Source organism: Octopus sinensis, linkage group LG9 (genome assembly GCF_006345805.1).
Source record: "Octopus sinensis linkage group LG9, ASM634580v1, whole genome shotgun sequence".
NCBI lineage: Eukaryota > Metazoa > Mollusca > Cephalopoda > Octopoda > Octopodidae > Octopus > Octopus sinensis.
The window spans coordinates 87,487,353-87,511,143 of NC_043005.1; positions in this window are offsets into that span (position 1 = coordinate 87,487,353).

Consider the following 23,791-nt stretch of genomic DNA (forward strand, 5'->3'; position numbering starts at 1 on the left):
GAAGGAAAAATCACGGGCGATCGAATGAGACCTTCGAGTGTACAGAGACAGAAGTAATTATAGTTATAATGAACTTAATGCTGTTCTTGTTTTTGATAACGATGATGACGTTGATGATGACGATGATGATGATGGGAGCGTAGTTTTGGTGGTATTGGTCGTAGTTGTGGTGATTATGGCGGTGGTGTATGGGGATTATGGTGGCGGTGGTGGTGGTGGTAGGGCTGCTGGTCCTGTTGCTGCTGCACTTGCTGATGATGATGGCGATGACGATGAACACAAATAAAATCGAATAAAATTAACCTTTATCGAAACAACAATAATAAAATCGAGACATTAACATTCACAACAGTAACAATACATGTGTCTATCTCTCTAGCTATATATATATATATATATATATAATATATATATATATATATACATATATATATATAATATATATATATATATATACATATATATATATACATACATTTGTATATATATATGTATATATATATATATATATGCATATATATGTATATATATGTATATATATATATATATGTATATATATATATATATATTATATAATATATATATATGTGGTGTGTGTGTGTGTGTGTGTGTATGTATACTTATATATATAGCTATCTAAACATATGTATGTATGTATGAATACATGCACACCCATAGGGTCCCTCGGCAGGCAACTCATCTCGAAGAAAGAGGACTCAAGGGAATTTGAAACAGCGATCTGTTTCCTAGAAAGAATTTGCAGCAAAACCTTTAAAACAAGACGATCAACAACCGAATGCAACGGGACGCCCCTTTCAGCTTCCCGATGGAGATCTGTGAACATCAAATACAAAACCCGGAAGAGTTTGTGCGTTTCCTTTCAACCCCATCTCTTTCCAGCTTCAATTACTGTTTTCTCTTTGTGTGCGTGGAGTCTGTGAGGGCGGTTGTGAAGATGGCTTGAGATTACGAGAGTGTGTGTGCGAGTGTGTGTGTGTGTGTGTGTGTATGTGTGTGTGTGTGTGTGTGTGCGTGTGTGTGTGTGTGTGTGTGTGATTTTGACTTTTTCTTTGTAAATGTTAGTATTTATATATGTCGGCACGATTTGTTTTTTATGTGTTTTGCGTTGGTTTTATTTATATATGAGTGGATGAGGCGATGGATGTGTGTGGAGAGGCAGAAATGTTTGAGGTTCGCGCACTTTTGGTTGGTCAACAGGTTTCTGTTTAGTATGGTATACGAATTAAGTAGTAGTAGTAGTAGTAGTAGTAGTAGTAGTGGTGGTGATGGTGGTGGTGGTGGTGGAGCTGGCGGCTGCGGCTGTGATAGTTGTAATAGCCGTGATGTTGTTGCTTTTGGTGCTGGTGGTGGTGGTGGTGGTGGTGGTAGTGGTGATGGTGGTGTTGATGATGATGATGGTGGTAGTTCTGGTACTGTTGCTGTGTGACGTTAAGTATGGTAACGTATGGTGATGTTGATGATGATGATGACTCTAATGTTGATGATGATGACAACGACGATGATGGCGATGGTGGCGATGAAGATGATGGTAGTGGTGGTGGTGGTGTTGATGATTATGATGATGATGACGCTAAGGATGATGATGATGATGATGATGATGTTGACGCTAATGATGATGATAATGATGATGGTGACAGCGACCATGATAGCGATGGTGGCGATGATGATGATGATGATGAATTTTAAGTAGATGCTAACGGTAGAATTTCTATTAATGAAAGTGATACTGATGGTGATGTTGATGTGGAAAAAGAAGAGGTGGAGGGGGGAAGAGGAGTACAAATGGGTAACGATGATGCAGTGACTTTCATTACACTATTGTGATGACCGAAAAGCAAATAGTAAAAGAAATATCGACTTAAAAGTTTTAAAACATCATGAAAAGGAATGGAAGTTTCTTGAGAGAAAAATATGGAGCAGAAGCCTAAGAAATGTGCGAATGTGTTTCTCTTCTTTTTTTGTCTTGTAGTCATCCAACTTCAGTAGGTGACACTGTGAGGTTCCTTCACGTATCGTTGTCTGGCATCGCATTCATCAAAACACTGCCATGAAGTCCAATGTCGTCCTCAATGATTTTCTCGTGGGGTCATGTTCAGGCGAGCACGACCACTAGTAACATTGCGGGGCCATGATAGATAAGAATCGAACAAACACAAAACAAACTTAAAAACACATTAAAAAGTAAAATATATAATTGCGAAGACCCCCTCCCCTTCGGTTACGAATGACCATGGGATTGCACCTAGAAAGTTACCCTCCGAGCACAAGTCCGAGTAAGGTTGTTTATGGAAGACCAGCAGCCGTCCATGCATACCAGCCTCCCCTCTCCACACCACTGATATTATCCGAGGGAAAGGCAAAGGGGCCGATACAACTTGGCACCAGTGATGTCGCAACTCATTTCTACAGCTGAGAAAACTGGAGCAACGTAAGATAAAGTGTCTTACTCAAAAACACAACACGCAGCCCGGTCCGGGATTCGAACTCAGAATTTCACGATCATAAGCTCGACGCTCTAAACACTAAGTCATGCGCCTTCACTACAAAATATACAATTACTATGAAAATAAATACAAGTGAAAAAAAAACGTATCTTTTATGTTTTACCTGGTTCAATGATGAGACTGTGGCCATGCTGGGGCATTGCGTTGAAGAACTTTTGTTCGAAGGAATCGACCCCTGTACAGTTTTTTTTCTTTTTTAAAGTCCAATACTTATTCCATTGGTTCTGTATTGCCGGACCACGCTAAGTTACGGGGCCATAAACAGAACAACACTGGTTGTAAAGTGGTGGTGCTGGTGGTGATGCTGGTGGACAAACACAGACACAGACGTCCATTCACGTATACATAATATATATATACATACATACATACATACATACATACATACATACATGTGTGTGTGAGTGTATGTGTGAGTGTGTGTGAGTGTGAGTGTTTGTGTGTGTATATGTATGTGTGTATACATACATGAATGGGCGTCTTTCGTTTTCGATCTACCAAATGCACTCCGCCGAAGGCACTTACTCGAGTTGACGCGCAGTAAGTAGGACTGAACCCGGCACCATTTGGTTTAGAAGAAAATTTCTTACCACATCGCAATCTCTATATATATTTGTATAAAACGAAGTTATTATAGACACAACACAGTTTTTCGAAGCATAATTTAAGAACTCCGAAGCCATACCATTAAAAGCGTCATTAAAAGAACCAATAAACAATTGGAAACATCAGACAGATGTGTGATGTAGTTTTATATGGAAGCTTCCAGTTCGTTCGACGGTCGTAGTGACACATAAGTGCAATGTGTCGTAATATACGTAGACATAGTTATATATCACTCTTTTGTATTTGGTTTGCAAGATTCTTCATGTGAATTCGTGTGTTGAAACCAGTATTGTTGCCTCTAGGGAGATCCATTATGCCAATAAAAAGTGAAATAAACACAGTTACGGGTTCGAAAACACTTCTTTGTTTTATCAACGAATTATTCAATAGTTTGTTTAATGTGTTGGTTGAACAATCAATCGGTTGTTAGTTTTCTCTGTCACCGTCCTTTCGTCGCCATTCGCGACACCATCAGAGACATACCCTCAGGCGATAATGTGTAATTCCATACATGGTCATATGCTGATCGTAAGTATACATGCGAAATTATATGATTTCTGTGTGTGTGTGTGTGTCGGTGTCGTTGTCGATAAAGTGTCTCTGTACATGCCAGGATGAGGAAACGCACGCGCGTGTGTATGTGTGTGTGGTAGATACGTAGGCGGGGATGTTATGTATATGAATTTCTTTATTACCCACAAGGGGCTAAACACAGAGAGGACAAACAAGGACAGACAAACGGATTAAGTCGATTATATCGACACCAGTGCGTAACTGGTACTTATTTAATCGGCCCCGAAAGTATGAAAGGCAAAGTCGACCTCGGCGGAATTTGAACTCAGAACGTAGCGGCAGACGAAATACTGCTAAGTATTTCGCCCATCGTGCTAACGATTCTGCCAGCTCACCGCCTTCACGATTTTATGTTTATAGGTGTATGAATGTGTGCGGGAGATGAATTAGAATAACTTTTTTCTAAACTTTAAAGCATTAAATTAAATTTAAAATAAACTTAAAAAAATTAAATGAAAAACAATAATGTTAATTGAAAGTTTAAAAAAATGAAAAACAAAATAATATAAAAGGAAAATAAAGGCAGAAGCTGTTTCAAGAAGGACGGGGATTCGAGTTTCAGGTCGAACGGTTCGAAGAGCACTATTGTTGACGAAGTCTAGTGGTGGTGTGCCATAGTGACAAGCGAAGCCGAAGACAGTAAGGTGTTTGGTGAAGTGGTTGGGAGTCGAAAAAGGATGGGCGACAGGGACATGTGTTTTGTTGGTGAGTATCCCGTAGATGTTCATTGAATCTATCAGCTGTGCCCTCTCACACATACGTCACAAACATAAACACAAAGACGGCAAGACAGATACTAACACATGTACACACACACACTGGTCATTTTCGCACTCTATCGCCTAAAAGAGCCACTTGCTCTATCCCTCTCCACCTCCAACCAGTTACATATACAGTTCTATATTTAAGAGATGAGGAATTATGTGCATTATTTACATTATTTACATCTGACGGATATTTGACTGATATACCCTCCAGCCTTCATCAGGTGTCTTGGTGAAATTTCGAACCTGGTTTCTCATTCCTAAGGTATTTTTCTATGTTGTTGTTGTTGTTGTTGTTATGACTACTACTACTACTACTATACTACTACTACTACTACTACTACTACTATTATTATTATTATTATTACTATTATTCAGGTCACTGATTGGAATCGAACTCAGAACCGCGCTCTTAACCACTGTGCCACATGCCCATTATATTTCTTTGCATCAACCAGAGAATTTTCTTGGTACTTTATATTACCTGCCAGGAACAGATAAAGGCAAAATCAACGTCGGCAGGATTTCATTCCAGAGCGGAAAAAGCCGGATGATGTACAACCCGGCATTTCTTTCGGTGTGTTAACCATTCGACTAGCTCGCCATTTCTATAATATTGGTTTGAAATTTTAACCCAAGGCAAAAAAAATATAAATTCAAGGGTGGGGGTTAAATCGACTGTATGATCCACAATACTCAGTCGCTCCTTATAATGGATGAAAGGCAGAATCGTCCTCGGAATAAAATTTGAACTCAGAACGTAAAGGCGGACGAAATGCCGCTAAGCATTTTGGTGCTCCGGATTCTGCCATTTCGACGCCTTCTTTATTGCGCATAAATAATGCAATGTTTTCGACGAATGCCTTCGTACTGTTGGGAAATATGTTACAACAAATTTGCTACAGACGCATAGTCAGCTGGTGAATATATGCTAAACATGCACGACAGATGTAATGATTAAACTTTTTGAAAGTAATATATTTCATGCTTGCATATATACATACACACACACATATGTATATATATATATATATATATATATATATATATATATATAGGAGCATGCTTGTGTGTGTGTGTGGGCGAGAGAGAGGAGTAATTATGTTAGTATATTCATAGACGTTTATATATATGTATATATATGTATATGTATATATATATATATATATATATATATAATATATATATATATATATATATATATATATATATATACATACATATATATGTGCGTGCGTATATGTGTATATGTGTGTACAATTATGGGTTTTATTAATGAACAGAAGTTATTTAAGTGGTATGCTGGCATGCTGTTTGTCGTTGGTGACGTCTCACGATTGGCTTGTATGTAATAGGTAATTAGTTAATATTTTATTATTAATTAAAATACTTGCATGTTTCGAGTTGTTTTATACAGGCTTTTAATAACAGGTTGACTGTTCAACAGCCAGTGCACATTTCGTTCATGTCATCACGTTTTTAGTGCTGTCTTCGGTTTAATAAGTGTAATTTCTATTCGACCTAATGTTATCGGATTGGATTTTGCCCTGAATAAACTTTAAGTTAATGATGTTTTAATTATGTATGGATGCGTTTTAATTATACGCGGACGCAGGTGTGGCTGTGTGGTAAGACGTTTGCTTCCCAACACAATGGTTGCTAGTTCTAACCTGCGGCATGGAACCTTGGGTTAAGTTCCCTGTATGATACCTCGAGCTTCTTATGTCTCTTGTGATTTTCAATGAGTTTTAGCATCCAGTCGTTAGATGTTTCAAGATACTTAACCAGTCCACTTGTGGTGGTTTTATAAGAGTGTTTAAATTGGATCAGGCCTCGATCTCCTTAGGTTCTGGGAAGGTAAAGACGATCTGGGTCTGCGTTTGGGAGGTGCATCTTATTGCAGGTCAGCTGTCCATCTTCCTTATTTCTCTCTTATTCCAGTTCAACACATTGAAATTGTAAATAACGACCGGAACTGCTAAGGAATTTATGGTTAACATCTTGTTACATGCATTTTGCTCGGATTTCAAGACTCTCCGAACTCTCATCTAACATTCCATTCTGATTTTTTATTTCATACTTGTATGCTGAATGCCAGATCCCTCATTTATTCCGAGGTATTTGTAAGTTTGTTCCTGCTCAAGTTCATTTATAACTGTGTTAACATCTAACACCACTGATGTTGAGGTCATCAATGTCCCTTTCTGGAAAGTGGCCTTGGCAATTTGGTCGACACAAAATTTTATCTCGATGTCATAACTGAATGGTTTCACTGTACGTAGCAAGCCTTCAAACTCATTACTTTCTATGCCATAAAGTTTTAAGTCATCCATACGAAATAGATGGCTTATATTTTGTTGTTAATTTTATACCCATACCATGTTCTGTTAAGTTCACTTCTAAGGGGTATTAGCGTTATGCGAAAATTTAGAGATGAAAATGAGTCATCTTGGAAAATGTCACAGTTGATATTAATAGTGTTTCAAGTCAGTTCTCCATTGGAGTGATATAATTAGAGATTAGTCTTCCACAGTGACATGTGCTTCAGGAAGTTTGAACTGACAGGAGAAATTTTGGATTTTTGTTCAGTGGGAAAAATATCGTTCTGATCCATAAATACATGTTTTCTCCGCGAAGATGGATGTAGAACCTTTATACTTGGTAGATAAACAGTTTATGGGAAGATAGCTTTTGGGAAATTTGGTTTCATTATTCTTTGGAAGTAGGTAGTACGACTTGTTAACGAATCAGGTGTTCTCTTAGGATCTTTCATAGTTTCATTGAATATCTGGACTTAATTATCGTGTGAGAAAGGGAGCGATGCGACCCAGAAATTTGGATCCCTATCTTTACCAGGGTATTTCAACTTATGATCCTTAGTGAATGTCATTCTTATGTCTGCTACTTTGATGTCTTCCCATGCTTGTTCTGGTAAATTTTGATAGGATCTTTCTGTGCTTCTAATACAACCTGCATTCCATTCTGTGCCTTTTCACCACTCCAAATATTTTTCCAAAAGTTTGCAACTTCTTCCACAGGCGGGAGGTCTTTAACGGTTATTTTCTCCTTCTTTATTTCTTTGTAGAATGTTTTCGCATTGGATGCAAACAGTTTCATTTGGATGCAAACAGTTTAAATTGGATCAGGCCTCGATCTCCTTAGGTTCTGGGAAGGTAAAGACGATCTGGGTCTGCGTTTGGGAGGTGCATCTTATTGCAGGTCAGCTGTCCATCTTCCTTATTTCTCTCTTATTCCAGTTCAACACATTGAAATTGTAAATAACGACCGGAACTGCTAAGGAATTTATGGTTAACATCTTGTTACATGCATTTTGCTCGGATTTCAAGACTCTCCGAACTCTCATCTAACATTCCATTCTGATTTTTTATTTCATACTTGTATGCTGAATGCCAGATCCCTCATTTATTCCGAGGTATTTGTAAGTTTGTTCCTGCTCAAGTTCATTTATAACTGTGTTAACATCTAACACCACTGATGTTGAGGTCATCAATGTCCCTTTCTGGAAAGTGGCCTTGGCAATTTGGTCGACACAAAATTTTATCTCGATGTCATAACTGAATGGTTTCACTGTACGTAGCAAGCCTTCAAACTCATTACTTTCTATGCCATAAAGTTTTAAGTCATCCATACGAAATAGATGGCTTATATTTTGTTGTTAATTTTATACCCATACCATGTTCTGTTAAGTTCACTTCTAAGGGGTATTAGCGTTATGCGAAAATTTAGAGATGAAAATGAGTCATCTTGGAAAATGTCACAGTTGATATTAATAGTGTTTCAAGTCAGTTCTCCATTGGAGTGATATAATTAGAGATTAGTCTTCCACAGTGACATGTGCTTCAGGAAGTTTGAACTGACAGGAGAAATTTTGGATTTTTGTTCAGTGGGAAAAATATCGTTCTGATCCATAAATACATGTTTTCTCCGCGAAGATGGATGTAGAACCTTTATACTTGGTAGATAAACAGTTTATGGGAAGATAGCTTTTGGGAAATTTGGTTTCATTATTCTTTGGAAGTAGGTAGTACGACTTGTTAACGAATCAGTGTTCTCTTAGGATCTTTCATAGTTTCATTGAATATCTGGACTTAATTATCGTGTGAGAAAGGGAGCGATGCGACCCAGAATTTGGATCCCTATCTTTACCAGGGTATTTCAACTTATGATCCTTAGTGAATGTCATTCTTATGTCTGCTACTTTGATGTCTTCCCATGCTTGTTCTGGTAAATTTTGATAGGATCTTTCTGTGCTTCTAATACAACCTGCATTCCATTCTGTGCCTTTTCACCACTCCAAATATTTTTCCAAAAGTTTGCAACTTCTTCCACAGGCGGGAGGTCTTTAACGGTTATTTTCTCCTTCTTTATTTCTTTGTAGAATGTTTTCGCATTGGATGCAAACAGTTTCATTTGCTTGTAAAACATGGTTCTCTTTGAGCATTTACTTAGACGTTTTGTTGCAGTTTCTTTTGCTGAAAGTTCTTGGTCAGAATTAATATTTTCTTTTCGTCTCTCTTCTACTCTGAATCTTAGATCGTGTCCACAAATTAGCTCATTTTAAATTGATATTTCACACCTCATTATTTCAATCTCTTTTTCAAATTTACTTCATCACTTTGGAATTCTTCTCGGGTTTGTTTTTCTTTGTCTTTTCGGAGACATGCATCTGGTTTCGATTATTTTAGCAGCTGCGTAAATAGTTTGATCAGGTTTTATTAATAATACTTGTATTATTTATTGTGTTACATAACTGCCAATTTCATTTTTTTTGTTATTTTGGTTTGTATCTGACAGTTTATGAAGTGGTTCTCTATCATGAATATTGGCATGTCTTACAATTGCAAACTTATTCAGGATTTTTTGCTTCATTCCTATTAAACACTCTCTGTGTTCTTCAGTAAATGTTTGGTTTTCAAATACTATTTCGTTACTACTTTCCTGGCTATTTTAATCTGGCTCATTACAATTTATTTCTTCAGACATTTGCGTGTTTTCGTCAGATGGCAATCTCTCAATTGAGACTTATGGACAGTTTCTCTCTCCGTCTCATTCTTCATTTCCTTTCTGTCATATATTTTGGTCATTTTCCGCTGCGTGCCTGATCGTGGTTATTTCCCTCTGCAAGTCTATTATTTCTAAAGATATCCCTCCTAACATTTGCTCACTGGTTTTCGTTTAAGCAGCGTCTGCTGTCTTGACTTCTTGTTCTCTATATCTGATAAGAGTGTACGGTGTCTCTCTCTTCAGATGGCCTACATAAGGTATATATCACCTCCTTTATTCCTACATTATTCGTACATTACTTCGTTATAACACTTCACGGATCGATTTCATTCCCTTACATTTTTCGTTCTGTGGTGGATGTGAAGGTGAACTTGGAGGCCTCAGTTTCTTTTCAAGTGACCAGCCAGGCTGCTATTTAGATAAGAGTTTGTGACAGTGAAAGAATACTCGACCCCAGGCTGACTCTCCCTTGGGGACGCGTATCCAGGTTAACCATAAGACAAGCGATTTGGTGTATTCTCTTTTAATTTTCTTTTTTGTTTCTTAAGATATATTTTTGTGCTGCATTACGATTATTAGTTTCGATTCCTGTGTGACTGATGCAGAAACGGTTATTATTTCTAATATTATTGTCAACTCTGACATTATTAACGTTGTAATAACCACTACCATACCATTACAACAACAGCAGGCATCGATAGTTACCACCACTGCTTTCGCAGTCTCTATTTTATCGGCCACCCTTCGTAGCCATAGCAACACTATAGCCGTTATCATCGTTGTTATGAAGTGCTGCAGAATTAAGTTAAGTCAGCTTTGCTGCCACTACTGTGCAGTATTATTAAATGTTCAGTTTCGACTCTTGCTTTGTACTTGAGATAGTCATAAACACGCGAGGGTTGCTGTGGGGATAATAAGAGGAAGTGATGTAGCTTGGTGGACACAGAAGCAAACACCACCAGTCTGTAAATAGGTTCGGGTGATACTGGCAAGATCATCAATGGAGCGGTCGCACTCCTGCACATTCAACAAAGGCGAGGTCTTAGTTGCGTGGTCATCCCCCACCGCGCAGTCAGCAGAGATCTACCACAACGACCAATGAGGACAGTGACCTTGGAGAGAACCGACTCAAGATATATATGCATACATGTATATATCAGACTCCGACTGAAGAAGTAATTGGCTGCACATGATCCGCGTATCTTGTCTTGTCCATTTTGCCGTGGTCCTACTATCGTCCTTTATACCGCATGTTGTATTTCGACGGTTTACGTTTGTTGTGTTCTTTCTGTTCTATCTTTGATATATATATATATATATATATATTATATATATATATATATATATATATATATAGATATATATATATATTCACGGGAATGTGAAAGTCTGAGTAGCAAGCAGTTTTTGTTTTTATATTTTTATGATGTTTTTGTAACTTAATTAATTAGGCATATTACTCGACCTCCGGTAATTGAGTAATGTTTTTCCACCTTGTTTCACATTTATGTGCTTACTCGCGTGTGTGTGTGAGTGTGTGTGTATGTGTGTGTGTGTGTGTGTGTGTGTGTGTGTGTGTGTGTGTGTGTGTGTGTGTGTGTGTGTGTGTTGAAGGAAGTTGCTGTATACAGTACTCAGGTGCCCTACAACTATAAAATAGAAGTCCATCAGGAATACCGTTGGCGGATTTCAGGAAGCATGGAAGTTTTGAAGGACGTAGTGACTTGATAGCTAACGCCTGATGCAGGTAGTTTATTCCATGCTTCAGCAATTCTGAGCATGAAAAAATGTTTCTGAAAGTCATGGGTGCTGTGATGTTTTTTGATTATTTTGTAAGTATGTTCACCTGTGTTTGTCATATGGAGTTCAAACGCATAGAGTTGGGCATCAGCTTTCGATAACAAGGCTCATGCATATACACACAAACTTATACGGGATTAAGACTAGCTGCATACGTAATACACCTACTGAGTGCATTGGACAGCACTGATATAAGGGCATGATGTTATGCCCTTTCACACAGACAAATGGTTATTGTTGCTACTATGTTAAAATGTCGTATGTCCAAATTAGGCGAAATGCGTTTTTCTCAATATTCACCTTTGCTTGCAATAGCCGGTTCTTTTGGCTAGATTATCGTACCTCCAGCTGCTTTAGATGCCAAGGTATCAAAAACTGAAATTTAATCATCAATGTACTTTCGCTGATTATCTATGACTTTCTTCCATCTATTTACAAGCTTTTTAATCCCGTCAATGTAGAATTATTTTGGTTTGAAAGTAAAGGACTCTGAAATATCAGTTTCGGCTTCCTCCCGGCCTGCGAAACTTCTGTCCTCCAAATTATTCTGTAACAAATGGTAGTCTGAAGGAGCAAGGTCGGGAGAATAAGGTGGATAAGAAATTTGTTCTCAACCAAGCTCTCCGATCTTCTGTGATGTGATCTTTGCAGTGTGGGGTCGCGCATTTTCCTGATAAAACATCACTCCTTTTCGATTCATTGAAGCGGGTCTTTTTGTTTTCAAAGCTTGGTTCAAACGCTGTAATTCCTGAGAGAAGGCTTGAGCATTGGTTGCTGCATTAGTTGGTAACAATTCAAAGTGAATTACTCCTTTGCAATCTCACCAGATAGAGAGAAGACTCTTTTTCCCATGAAGTTCCCTTCTCGGTTGTGGTTGAGCTTTTTCCCAAGCCACTGTTTACGAAGTTTAACATTTCGATAGAAGATCCATTTTTCGTCACCAGCCATAATTCTATCCATAAAGGGTGAACTGAGTTCGCGAGAATGGAGAGAAGATGTCAACTTGGGATTTTCGGTTGCATTCGGACAATTCATGATGCACCCATTTTCCAAGTTTAGGAAACTTTCCAAGTTGTTAAAGACGACGATGAACAGTTGTATGGTTTGAACTAAGCTTTATTGCCAATTCTTCAACCGATAATGCCGGGTTTCTTCAAGTAATGCCTCAAGGAGCTTATCATCAAACACAACTGGACGTCCTGTTCAATCTTCATCTTGAAGGCTGAAATCTCCATTTCTGAATTTTGCAAGCCACCTTCTGCAAGTTCTTTCATTCAAGCATTCTTTCCCATAAACTAAGTGTATGTTGCGAGTCGCTTCGGCTGCAGAGTTTCCTTTTTTGTACTCATAAAAGCATTATGTGCCTTAAATGCTCTTTGGATACTTCCATGTTAGGAAGGGTTTTAATCAAAGAAATTTTAATTCTATTATTCTGTAAAATAATGTTTAATTAGTTTAAATATGCACAAAGGCATAAAAATATTTTTTATTCCATTAGACATTCTAAAGTATTATTAAATTTCATTCAATTTTTAAAAAAAAGGTAAAATTGGACAGAAGTTATGGGATGACCTCATATATTATAATTAGGGGCGCTGGAATGCTAACGCCTATATGCTAGAAGTAGATGTCAAATACCTACAATCTACTTATAAGGCGATGAGCTGGCAGAAACGTTAGCATACCGGGCGAAATGCTTAACAGTATTTCGTTTGTCTTTATGCTCTGAGTTCAAATTCCGTCGAGGTCGACTTTGCCTTTCATGATTCGATAAATTAAGTACCAGTCGCGTACAGGGGTCGATCTAATCGACTGGTCCCCTCTCCAAAAATTTCGGGCCCCGTGCCTAGAGTAGAAACGAAATCCCTACAATCAACTCTAATTTTGTTCTCTATAACCCCAGGTAATGAGCAAGAAGATTTACAAAATGTTGGATAATCATATATCTTATCTGTAGTAAAGATTACTTTGCAATTCTGAGGAGACAAAATATATAAGCGAAAAATACATACGTACATATACCGATAAATTTAATCGTACACATACCAATACGTTAGCCACTGGTGCTTAATTATTGCGGTTTTTTTGTTTTTCAACAAAATATATTCAGCAAAAATAATAACAACATTTAACAAAAACATCTGACCGTCTGCCAAGCAAATGGGAAGCAATAATTGAAGTTGGTGGTGAATATGCTCTGGAATAATCATTTAAAGATGTTTTTGTTACATGTTATTGATTTTCTTTAATAAAATTTGTTGTAAAAAAGGCGGAAAAATTATGCATCAACCCAATATTTATGTGTGCACTCCTGGTGTATAACCTTACTATGTATAGACCTAGCTAAAAGGTATACAGTAGTAGGTAATTTAAAGGTAAAACCGTGGTTTAATATATATAGTTAAGAAAAAAATAAAAATGGAACAATAATTAACAATGAGAAGTAGTTCGTTGGTAACAAAAGGTCTGTAACAAGATGAGAGTTTCAGGAGCACTTGAGGGGTGTCTGGTCTAATCTTGTCACATACAAGTCGAAGAAAAGGAACCAAAACAATAAATAGTACTTTATTCTTCGGGTTCACAGGTAAAATATATACATATATATTTCTTAAGGGCGAACCGGCAGCCAACTGCTGTACACAAATGTTCACTCGGGTGAGCCAAGGAGATACGGTCTCCGTTCCCGCCTCGAAGAGAGCTTCTCTATGCGTAGGATTTTCCGTGAGAGAAGTTTTAGTCACGTCCGCTCCTTAGGGCTTCTCTTCCAAAAAGACAGATTTAGCGGAGATGCTTTCAGGTTGCAGGTCCTGCGCATGCGTATGAGGGAACTTCCGGCGGCCTACCGGTAGTAATCCAATTCTGTGCATGCGCGCTGAAACTCCCACAGTAGCGTCAATATATAGGTCATTCTTTAATTGTAATTATATTATATCATATTATATTATATTATATTATATCATATTATGTTATATTATATTATATTATATTATATTATATTATATTATATTATATTATATCATATTATATTATACTATATTATGTTATATTGTATATTATATTATATTATATACGCACATGCTGATATTCATACACATCTATGTATTCATGGAGAAGCACAAACACTCATAGACAATCACATGTATATGTTTTTATTGAGAGTTTTATTGTTTCCCTGCTCCAAAGCAGACATGTTTTCATTTGTTTGTTTTCGTTTTCACTTGCGCTGCAGTCTTTTCATTATATAGTCACCGACTGAATGGCGTATATAATACAAAATAGAAAATGGCGCACACATATCACACTTCATTATAACAATGTATGATAATTTCTATGTTAAAATTTCACCATGGCTGTCTGCTCCGAAAGACTTTGAAGCATTCAAAGATCAAAGGAAGAAGAGCATTTTCTATTGTAGTTGGCGTTTCACAGTTGACCACTGTTTCATTGTTAAAGAATATTTTTGTAGATGTGATGTAAGTGAAAATTTTTTTATAAAAAATTATTTGATTGATGCGCTTTTGTGTTTCCATATTTATCTCTGCGTCTGATATGCGTTAATATGTACGTTCATCAATATGTTTCATGAGCTTCTGTGTGGGCGTTAGCGTATCAATACTGAAGAGATCTTCCTGCGTATTTATATGTATCTAGGCTTTTATACGCTTATATGAATGTATCGAATTATATATGCTTCCGTTTGCGACTTATTTATAACCCCTTGTATGTATCTGTGTGTAGGTATATGCAGGTGTCTGTACGTGTACGTGTGAGTGAGTGTCAGTGTTTGTATATATACCTGGAGACACACTCACACACATGCACACATGCACATATGCACACATGCACATATGCACACACGCATATATGCACACATACACAACACTCAGACATGTACATACATACATATTTCTATATACATACATATATATATATATATACACTTTTACTCTTTTATTTGCTTCAGTCATTTGATTGCTGCCATGCTGGGGCACCGCTTTAGTCGAGCAAATGGACCTCAGGACTCATTCTGTATAAGCCTAGTGCTTACTCTATTGGGTACTTTGCCGAGCCGCTAAGATACGGGGACGTAAACAAACCAGCAGTCAAGCGATGTTGGGAGGACAATCACAGACACACAAACATACACACACATGCACACACACACACACACACACACACACACAAACACACACACACACACACACATATATATATATATATATATATATATATACATACGCTGGGCTTCTTTCAGTTTCCGTCTACCAAATCCACTCACAAGGCTTTGGTCAGCCGGAGGCTATAGTAGAAGACTCTTGCCCAAGGTGTCACTCAGTGGGACTGAACCCAGAACGATGTGGTTGGTAAGTAAGCTGCTTACCACAGAACCACTCCTGTCGCTATATATATATATATATATATATAAACCACTCCTGTCGCTATATATATATATATATATGTATATGGATATATAAACATGTATATATACATATACATATATATATGCGCATAAATGTATGCGTATATAATATGTGTATACACACACATGTGCTTGCAAGAATTATGCTTATAAATATATATATATATATATATATATATAATATATATATATATATATATATATATATATATATGTATATATATATATGTGCTTATACGTAATGTGTGTGAAATTTGTTCATGGATGTGGATGTCTCTATATCTATATGGGTGTGTGCGAGTGTAATTATGTGTACGCATCTGTATGTTGTTTGTGTGCGTGTTTGGGTGTATGTATGTAAGCATATATATATATATATATATATATATATATATACGCATAGCAGCATATTTCAGTTGAATCATTTGAAATAATTCAGTTACGTACAATACTATAAGAGTTAGCTTCGTACACCAGAGCGCATTTACTGAAATGATTCTTCTTCCATAACCATAAACATCCAGTGTGTATAACAATAAAATATCACAGACTAACGATTATGTGACGACAGTAGTAATGGTGGAAAGCTTATATTCGTAACATTAAAGCAAGAATTTGATTTATATATCCCGACATATCTGATGTATTTTTCTTTTATTCCTCGCGACAAACGGATACGTAAAATGTAATATTAATGATTAGCATCGTAAATCTTACTAAATTTCACTAAAACCTAATGTATAGAAAATTTCATACTCTTCCAGTTTGATATCGTTTTTGTATCAAGATTTCTTTGTTATATGCATAGATTCTTCGTTGCATTTTGTCACGTTTCAAAAGAGAATATCTAAGATATTATTTCCAAGCCAAAGTTCAAACTGTAATTTCTTTTTTTTCTCTAAAATTGTAATCCAATTCTTCATAAAGATACAATAAGAATCGGCGATATATAATTTTTTTTATTTTACACCATTAAACATGGTTAAGCAGACGACAAGTGAGTTTCATTAGCATAACACTCATCGGATTCACATACGTAGACGCGCAACGACGCGCGAACCTACAAACAAATCAAACAAACACATATATATGCAGACAGTTGTGTGTGTGTGTGTGTGTGTGTGCGTGTGTGTGTCTGAGTGTGCGCGTGTGCAAGTAATCGTATTTGTGCCTGCTTTAGGAGCCAATTCTGTAGGTTATCACTCCTCTTTAAACGCTTTGCAACGTATGTTTTTGAAAATAGTGTTTCTTTTTTATTGCAGCCATGCCGTGAAATCCGACTTTGTGCATATCTCGGTGAACCATTTTTGTGGAAACTGGATTCTCGAAGTGGTCATTAAGGTAGGCAGAAATTCTGGGAGCTGTACTTTTGTGATCCTTTGTAACAATTCGCGTAAGAGTCTGACGATCCCCATCTAAAAGTTTTGGTTTTCTTCAGGTATTTTCTTTTAACAAGCAGGTTTTTTCCTCTTTCTCAAAGGCTGCCATTACTTTCGAGACAGTACTTCTTGATATACCAAACATTTCGGCTGTTTCATTACGCTAGCGCCTGCCATACGAGCACCAACAATTTTACCTCTTTGAAAGTCCGATAAATCTGTCATTTTCATGAGTTTTAATTACCTATTTCTGGTGATATCTGAAAAGAAACAGCAATTTTAGCAAAAGATATTAAGCATCACTAATAATAAATCAAAATATATGGAAATAAAAAAAAAGCTTTTGAGGGTTTTATAGACATTTCAGTATTATGATGCTTTGATTCTAGGTGCTTCCTTTACACCTTCGTTTCTTATTTATATTTATATATACATATTGTGTATATATTTTCTTTTACTTGTTTCAGGTATTTGACTGCGGCCATGCTAGAGCGCAGCCTTTAGTCGAACAATTCGACCCCAGGACTAATTCTTTGTAAACCTAGTACTTATTCTATTCGTCTCTTGTGCCGAAACGCTAAGTTACGGGGACATAAACACAACAACATCGGTTGTCAAGTGATGGTGGGGGTCAAACACAGATACACAAATACACACACACACACACACATATATATATACATATATATATGTGTATGTGTGTGTACAATAATAAATATCTGAACGAGGTATAAACAGTAGCTGCACGACAATGTGAAGTATATTTACCACTTAAATGTGGCTAACCACTAATGCTGCTGTAGGTTGTACCCCCATGAGAACACCTTTTCCAGCTCGCTATTGACATACTTTCTGTGCCCTATCAGTATTTGTGGAGGGAAGCCATCCTTCGCATCGTCGACCTGACGTGATACGCACGGACCCGGGTTTCTGGATATTTAACCGTCGTCAGCGCACGACAATCACCGGTCTTCGATGCGAAGGGGTCCCAATACAAATACATATATCCTTTTCCCAGCTACATTTTTTGTGTGTTCTCATATAAGTGGCACACGCGCACACACACTCTCTCTCTTTCTTTCTCTCTCTCGCACACATACACTCTCTCTCTTTCTCTCTCTCTCTCTCTCTCTCTCACACATACATGTCCATTTCATATATACGTTCATACATCCTTCATTATCTCCTCTCTTTCACTTTAAAACAGAAGTCACAGGTGATGTTGAGGATAAATTTTTTTTAAAAAGCTTCTACACATGTAAATTGATTATTATTGTTTGGATAGTTCCAATTTAATAAGTCCAGAAATAAGGTTAAATATATATACATGCATAAGTACCATGAATTTCCATTCTACAAAATGGCAAGCAGTTCCGTGAATTCTTTACCGTGCAACGCTGGGTAGAAAGTCTTGTATATATATATAACATCCTGGAAAGTTAGAGAGGGCAAGTATTTCCAGTAGAGAACTCGACATATATTTCTTTATTACCCACAAGGGGCTAAACATAGAGGGGACAAACAAGGACAGACATAGGTATTAAGTCGATTAAATCAACTCCAGTGCGTAACTGGTACTTAATTTATCGACTCCGAAAGGATGAAAGGCAAAGTCGACCTCGGCGGAATTTGAACTCACAACGTAACGCAGACGAAATACCGCTAAGCATTTCGCCCGGCGCGCTAACGAGTCTGCCAGCTCGTCGACTTTAGTTGAGAGCTTTCGGCCGTCTACACTGTCGAGTTATAATCTTAAGTAAAACATTTGTGTAGGTTTAGTGAAGAGAAAAATATCCAAATAGGTAAAACATAATCCTTTGATGTACCATTTGAACGTCTATGTGTCTGCGTCCGTGTGTGAATGTCTGTGTGTGGATATCTATGAATGGACGGATACACACACACACACACACACACACACACACACACACACACACATATACATATATATATATGAATCCAGCCATACACATACAAACACACACACACATATATATACATTATGTGTGAGTGTATTTATCGATATGTATGCATGCAAGTATATATGTATGTACGTATGTACGTATGTACGTAGGTACGTATGTACGTATGTACGTATGTATGTATGTATGTATGTATGTATGTATGTTTGTATGTATGTATGTACCTATGTATGTGTGTATGTAGGTGTGTGTGTGTAGCCTATCATTGCATGGCTAATACGGTTAAAGCACAAGACGGGTATACGAAACTTTCTCTAGATTCTCTCGCCAAGTATTACGTTTTTACTGATATTCATAACTGTTGCTTACACTCTACCTGTTATTCAAACATCTTCCTAAATAATTTGATTATTTGTATTTTGTGAGAACAACGCATTTGGAATTCTTTCCTAATGCCAGCAAAGGATTGATACTGGAAAAATGCTATTTTTTTTTCAACTACGTGAACTAGAATAAGCAAGTTTGCGATTTTTATGCGGGTTGCAGAACAATTATTAAGGTAGGTTCTTTGAGTGTTTCCAGTATACGCATTTCCCTTTATATCTTTTGATAGCTCTGCTTTTGCAAAAGTATTGTCGATGTGTAAGAGTTGAAAAGCTCATAGATGTGATAGAATCTTGAACTGAAAGCTGGTCACAAACATCCCTTTCATGGGAATGGTGCAGGATACTGTTCTTTTGGCATACTCAATGTCTTCGTTTTATGAAGAAAAAGGAAATTAGATTGTGAGAGTTTCATGCCTTCCACAGGTCTATTAACGGACATAAAGATGTAAGTGAAATGAAATAGGCACAGCAGTTCATATTGTCTTATATATCTGGAACGAAAGTATTACGGAATTGCTTTATCTTATATGTAACGACATTGTTTTAATGGCGCCTACATTCTCACTTTGTAACCGATAAGTATTGTCATTGCTAGGGCTATTACATGGGATCTCTCAATGGGAATTTAATATAAAATGATGGATGTAAAGATGGAGTTTCTTTGGAAAACCTAACCTTTCCTTTATTTTTGTTAGTTTTATACACCTTCCCCTCAAACATTCTAAGTATCATTGGTGTCTACAGAGGCTTCTAATGCACAAGTCAACAGTTGGAGTATCAACGTCTCATGTTTAATTGACTTGTATTCATTTCTTTTTCAATTTATCATTTTTTCTTCGTTAATAATAGATTTCTTTGCAATCAAAAATTTGTTGACATTTTACAAAGAAAGAAAAAGTACAAAATAGCCAAATATCAAGTAGCTAGAGTAACTTAAATTATTTTAATAGATTACGCGGTGCCCCTGTGTCTCAGAGGAGTTTTTATGATGATGTAAAAGATATAAATGCAATTAAATAACTTAAGATTGTTTGAATATTTATTCGTAATACATTCCGATAGATTCGCACGCGAATAAGCTAACCATTGATGTTTTTTCTCGCAGAAGAACGATTTCTACTTTATGACAAATGTGTACTCATAAGACACCCCAGTCATTAAGGCAAGGAACACGGGAGCTGGTGTTTTGAAAACTTTGATGTCGAAAATAACATCAGAAACAATCTGAGTAGGTATTAAATCCACAGTCAAACGGCATTGGACTTCAAAAGCATTCTACAAAATATACTGCATATAACACACACACACATACATCTCTCTCTTTCTCTCTCTCTCTCTCGCTCTCTCTCTCTCTCTCTCTATATATATATATATATATATATATACAGAGAGAGAGAGAGACAGACAGACAGAGAGAGAGGGAGAGAGAGAGAGAGAAAGAAAGAGAGAGAGAGAAAGAGAGAGAGGATACTCATGAAAAAAGGACATCAAGCAGTGTCTTAGAAAGTGTATTTTAACCTCAAAAAGATGTCTGGCAAGAAAAAAAAATTGATCATATTTTAAAGTCTGGACATATACACGCATATATGGTTGGCTGTGTAGCTAACACGCTCGAAATGTAACCAAATGGCTCGGAGTTCAGTCTTACAGTGTGCCAACCTTGAGGAAGAGCTTTTGTTGTAATTCTGTGCCTTTCGGTGTGTGTGTGTGTGTACTTGCATATATATTTTTTCTTAGTTATAGAAACGATTTCGCTCGATATTTCCTAACATGCTGCCTGGAAGATTGGAGAAACTTTTCTATTCATTCTGACAGGAATCTGCTAAAATCAATCGCTCTCTTTCATTGCCATTCCGATATCTATAAACAGAAATAACTTAATTAGATATTTATCTTGATTTGCACAACTAAATTAGCGATCATTAACTCAGTAAATTATCATTGTGTTATAAATGTTGTTAAAGTAATTGACAGAAAGAAAATACTATCGTAGCTACCTTATGAAATGAATATTATTGATGTAACGCCACATTATTAAAACTTGCAATAAAAACAATGATGTTTTATTGAGTCATGATTGCTAATGTCAGATCACGTTATTGCTTGATACCTTCATATAAAGCTAATTAATGATTTATATGTTAAGTTGAACATCAAAATATGCTGTGTGTAAACAACGTAGACTGTGTTCATTTATTACAATAATTATGTAGTTGACACCCGGCATTTGACAACCTCACGTGTTGCATATCTAATCATCAGTGGTGTATCAGTCGGACATTTAATGTATGCGTTGGTATCAAAAGGTTCCCGGATTAGTTCTTTAGCGCGCCAACAGATGGCAGCACACTTGCGTGCACAGTGACTGTTAGCAGTGACATTCGTGAGGCAGTGTGATGAGTGACATCGCTGTTTTTACTTCGCAATTTCTGAAAATTGTGCTTTTGTAATCACATGGATTCTATAGTCTGCGATTTTGTTATGGACAGAAACAAAGAGCAAACGTGGAATTTTGCATTAAACCTGCGAATTCTGCTACCGATGCATTGAGCATGCATCAGCATGCTTACAGCGATGAAGCAATGGGTTGTACGCAATGTTACGAGTGGTACGAGCGCTTGAAATGCGGAAGGACGTCTCTGGAGATGATGTGTGATCTGGAAGACCTACGTCACCCCCGGAAATGTGGTATCGAGAATTCGTCCCCCCAGGACCTAACCGTCAATCAAGAATTCTACTGTGACGTTTTGAAATGTCCGAGAGGGGACATTCGGCGAAAGCGATCGGATCTGTGGAGCGGGAAGAATTGGATTCTTAATGACGACAGTGCAGCCTGCCTCCGAGCTCTGCACAGTTGTGAGTTTTTCGCCCAAACTAACATGGTATCGCTTTCGCACCCACATTATTCGCCAGATTTACCACCTTCCCTAAAAGAGAAAGGTCAACAAATTGTTTAAAATATTAAAATGCTCTGGAAATTTGTGATACGATTTCGTATGTCCATACATGCATACATACATACTCTTTTACTCTTTTACTTGTTTTAGGTATTTGACTGTGGCCATGGTGGAGCACTGCATTTAGTCGAGCAAATCGACTCCAGGACGTATTCTTTGTAAGCGACAAGGTTTCAGTTTCAATCTCCCAGTGTAGCACTTCGGAGGGCAAGTATCTTATGCTGTGGTGTCGGGCCGACCAAAGCCTTGCGAGGGAATTTGCTTGACAGAAACTGGAAGAAACCAGTCGCAAGCGCGTGTGTGCGTATGCGTATTTGTCTTTGTATCTGTTTTCGTCCCTCATCACCGCTTGACAACCGCTGGTAGTGTGTTTACGTCCCAGTAACTCAGAAGTTCGGAAGAGGGAGCGATAGAATAATGATCATGCTTATTAAAAAATAAGCACTCATGTGGATTCAGTCAACTAGAAACTCTTCATGACACTGCCCTAGTATGGCCGCAGTCCGATGACTGAAACTAGTGAAAGATTAAAGATAAAAAACATAAATAGCATACCTACCAATATTTAGTGTTGAACCAATCAGATAACTTAAGAATCATAAGCAACTGTCTCCGCGTTACGGGAATCATCGCAACGACCGTTTGAGCAAATGTGGTGGAGCGATTTCAAGATGTTATTGCGCTGAATATGCCAAACAGGTATAGCAATCCGTTTGAGGTCGATGCAGTTGATTGCGAGGACGACATTCAGAGGAATTGATAGAATTACAAAATGACGATGACGCAACAATGCGATATCGCCGTAATGTCAAAGGTTTGTGGTACCATCAGGGGATATTGAATTCCTACCCAAATCAGTGGAAACACCTGAAATTACTTTTGCTTGCCTTCCCTGCCTCATACCTGGATAAATCTGGTTTTAACCATGCTAGAACTTTATTTTTCCATAAAAGAATTGGACTGGATATGATACAACGAGGAGATTTGCGGTCAAAGTTGACAAGTTTGAAACTGAATGTATTTGCACTATCTGTATCGCACCAAACACATAGTTCTTAAAAAGTTTTATTCTTTTCCTTTATAATACAATCATTAATTATTTTTGCATCGGTAGTTCTGATCAATGGTTCATTTGGGGAAAATGAAAGAAAAGTGAAAAAGGAAGCACAAGTTTCCAGAAGTTAATCTGTCTGCATAATATAGAGTTAACGTTAGAATTTCATTCACATTAATGGCAAAACTAAACCCACAATAAGGTATTTGAAAACAACCGCATATTTAGTCCAAATGGCGCTAATAAGACATCAAGTCTACTATATAGTGTGTGCGTCAAAGGATGCTAGGTGGGGGGTCCTAGAGGATTTTGTGTTAGGTGGAGTTGTGTCGGGTTTTTTAAAAAGGTAGGCGATGGAACATTTGTTCGCTAATAAGTGG